The following is a 3,577-nucleotide window of genomic DNA, read 5'->3' on the forward strand; positions in this document are numbered from 1 at the left end:
GGGACTGAGGGCGTGGTGGGCAGACAGCTGTTGAATCCAAACAAAGACTATTCTGGATCTGACGCCGTTTTGGTTTCCATCTGGGAGTACTTTTCATTTCCTTCTTCCCATTCCAATGGAGAGAAATGGATTAGGAACGGGGCAGTCAGAATTATGTGTTTATGGCGGACAGATAGAACAGGAGAGAATGAACCTTCAGCAACAAAAGGATCTTTGAGATTTGGTTCCTGGGTGTGCAAATTTGGAAACAAACAAAATAACCAAGGAAGCTCTGGGGATACCAAGACTCTTGTGCTATCGACAATGTTGACTCATAGATGAATCATCTCTCCTTCTCTACTTTCCTCTCATCAATCAAGAATTGTGGCCCCATCTCACAAACTGCCGCGGAAGCCAAAATTGCAGGACATTTTGAGAAACAAGTCTTGAAATCTGCCTGAAACTAACAAAAGCCACCCGCCAGTCAACCAGAGTCAGTCTCTCTCTCCCTTTCTTCCCTCCTCTCCCGCCTCTCTTCCTTCTCTCCCGCCCCCCACCCCCCACTCTCCTATCTTTCTCCAGTTAGCCTCGCCCCAATTAACGCCCTACAGCAAGTCAGCCTTACACCTGCTGGAGAAATCTTGGTGGCAGTGGTGGGAGGTGGTGGTTTTGGTTTTTAGCAGTGCGCGGGAGCACCGTGTCACACCCGCCTGCGACCGCCCTAGGACCGTCCTCGGGAATATCTTGGAGCCAGGAGCCAGGGAGGCTCTCCTCAGCCCCAGTCGTTTCCTGTCGCCGCTTTCGGTTTCTCTTCCCTAACAGCACCCGCCACCCCTTTTCTCTGAAATTCTCAAAGCAATTTCATCCTTTGCAGAGTTTGTAAAGCTCTCCTACTGACTTGGGGTGTGCGGCTTAAAAAGGGGAGAATGGAGTAGCTCGAAAGGGAAGGAAGATCACATTGAAATTATCCTTTTTAAAATTTTAATTTCATTGACACGTCTTGAAAGGTTTGTTTTGGTATAAGGCAACGCTGCCAATTCCAAATACAAACAGACAGACACACACTGTGTGTATCAGATGTTGGGAATAAAAATGGTTTATTGATTGAAATAATAGAGGCATTATTTTGATTTGTCTTGACATGGACGCTGATTTATAGAGCTCTTCCCCCAGTGATTTCTTCTTGTAGTCCAGACACATGGAAATGATAAAAATCTCACCAAAGCTCACCTTAGTGCTAATCAAGACTGCTCGATGCACGTTATAAATCTGATACAATATTTATTGCTTATCTGTATTCGAGGGGTTAGTCTCCATCCTAGGATTGTCCCCTTTCAAAACATTTTTTTTTCGGATGCATCTGTTTTCACTTTGCACTTTCAACGGGCTGGAGCAGACAATAGTGTGAAAAACATCTGAATATATGAGGCGACGGAGCTGCATGTGTGTTTCATTTCTGCGGTGTTAGGGGAGAAAATAACAAAAGAAACACACACTGCAACACACACACGCACACGCACGCACACACACGCACGCACGCACACACACACCGGCCCAGGACCTCAGCACAAAGGGCGCGCTGACCCAGCGCTAACACACAAGACAAATTAAAGAAAGGGGCAAATCGGAGCACGGGCTAAGGCGAGGGTCCAGGCATTTCGGGAAAAGATCAAGGACAAGGATAGTTAAGAAACTGAACGTGGGCCAGGGAAGATCGGAGAGAGAGAAAGTAAAGTGTCCAGGACTGGAACTCACGTCCCTGAGGCTGGAGACAGTAAGTTTGCTTGTAACACCGACAGTTTTCCTTGACTGCAGGAAACAACAAAAATAGTAATAAAACAAGCACAAATCCCCCAAACATCAAGGGGGTAAAAACTCCACTACTAGCCACCCCAAACCAAAACCAAAACCGTGTCTTTTCTGCTGAATTGCTGCAAGATCACAAGAGACCAAGAGACCCGGAGTCAGACTGTGAGCTCGGGAAAGATAAGTTGCCCGGCGAGGTTGGAGGTAGACTGAGGAACTCCTTTTTTTTGTGAAGGACACAAATATTTGCAGAGTTTAAAGCTGCAGGAATACAAAAGCAGGAGTGAGACTATCTGATTACAGATACAGGATGTTCGAGTTGTTGCCTCCCAAAAATGACTGCGTTAAAAAAAAATAAATAAAAGGTCAGTTCGAAAAGGGAAATTTTAATATCAGTGAAAGCATCAGAGGGAATCGGATTGAACACGGCAGCTCCGGAACTGGACGACAACTGCGTGGTGCAGCCAATCCCGGGGCCTGTGGGAGCGAGCTACAGATCTCAGGACCACGCGGGCGAGAGCGAGGAGCCTCCCGGCCACAGAGCCACGGGCGCTGCGGAAGCCAGCCAGGACTCCCCCGGGCTGGAGTGTGCGAAGGGCTTCCGGCCCCGGGGCCCAGAGGGGTCTTAGTGAAAAAGGGATGGCGCTTCAGCACCGACCGCGTTGCCCTGGGTTCTCCATTTCCGCTTCCCGAGTCTCTCTGCCTCTGTTTCCCCATGGCCCGGAGGACATGCTACGGAAGAGACGTCTGGTCGGGGGGGTGGGGACGGGGGTAGCGGAAGAGGGAGGGGAAGGTCGCATCCCTGGGACGTTGACACCCCCCTCCGCGCGGCACTCCAGCTCCGAAGAGCGAGCTTCGGTTCCGCCCACCCTCCAGCCATTTGCTTATTCTCGCTATTGTTTTAATTCATTGTGCAGCCTGTTGCGCCGCGGGCCCGGCTGAGCCACTTGGGGTCCTCCAGATGCCCTGCAGGGCGCCTGTCCCCGGACGACCACTCTGCAGGAGCAGCGGGGGCACGCCCGTGTTTTCTTGTGGATAACTGCCTCGGACTTGGAGGGGTCGGTCCCCACCTGAAGCTCACCTCAGGCAGTCGCTAGAAGTTCCAATCCAATCGTGAGCTTTCCTCTGGGAGGGACAGGACAGGATCCCCTTGAATTCCTGAGGCTGCTCCTCTGGGCGAATCCCACAATAATTGCGCATTTCTCTCCATTTAGTGCTTTGGAAATTTAGAAAGCGCGCTTTTATTTGTACATCGCCTGCCGACAGCCCGTTTGCTGGTTAGAGAATCCTTGTTCCCCCTCCCCACACGTACGCACACTCATTTTTAGTTTTAATAAATGATTTAAAAATCAAAACAAACCTCTGAGTCAGTCCGCCCAATTTTGTGCTCCATCTCCTCTGTGTATGTGTTAGATTCTCGCCAATCGATGGGAAAGAGCATTTAGGGGTATTTGCAATTTCCTTTGTCACTTGCCACTCTGTGCGTATAGATTTTACATATCATTTGTTTACCAAATCAGTTCGTATTTTCTTAGCCCAGAATTCAGGATTTTATGTTTGTGAATTAATTGCCCAGTACCCAAAGGGCAGGACAGTCAGGGGAGCCACCTGATGCAAAAAGGGTCAGCTCACGTTAGGGCAAAACAAGGAGTTTTTGCGAGTCCTTCTGCCGGCTCTGAATTAACACAAACAGCCCTCTTTGCCTTCCTAGGTCTTGTTAAAAGGACCGTACCTTGAAGGGATAGTGTGGTGCCTAATGTCTGCTAGCCTTTAACTCAGGCATTACAAGATC

The 3,577-nt window shown here is 49.3% G+C and overlaps 2 long non-coding RNA genes across 2 annotated transcripts; one reads left to right on the forward strand and one right to left on the reverse strand.

The window, feature by feature from the left end:
- Positions 1 to 1,044: 1,044 nt before the first annotated feature.
- LOC135971285 (uncharacterized) lies at positions 1,045 to 1,991 on the reverse strand. Its single transcript, XR_010587366.1, has 2 exons — positions 1,735 to 1,991; positions 1,045 to 1,435 (listed from the first exon to the last, which is right to left on the reverse strand). It is a non-coding gene; the product is annotated as an uncharacterized lncRNA (long non-coding RNA).
- Positions 1,992 to 2,306: 315 nt separating this feature from the next.
- LOC135971284 (uncharacterized) lies at positions 2,307 to 3,144 on the forward strand. The gene is made up of 2 exons (XR_010587365.2): positions 2,307 to 2,898; positions 3,000 to 3,144. It is a non-coding gene; the product is annotated as an uncharacterized lncRNA (long non-coding RNA).
- The last annotated feature ends 433 nt before the right edge of the window (positions 3,145 to 3,577 follow it).

The sequence above is a fragment of the Macaca fascicularis genome, chromosome 6 (genome assembly GCF_037993035.2).
Source record: "Macaca fascicularis isolate 582-1 chromosome 6, T2T-MFA8v1.1".
Classification (NCBI taxonomy): domain Eukaryota; kingdom Metazoa; phylum Chordata; class Mammalia; order Primates; family Cercopithecidae; genus Macaca; species Macaca fascicularis.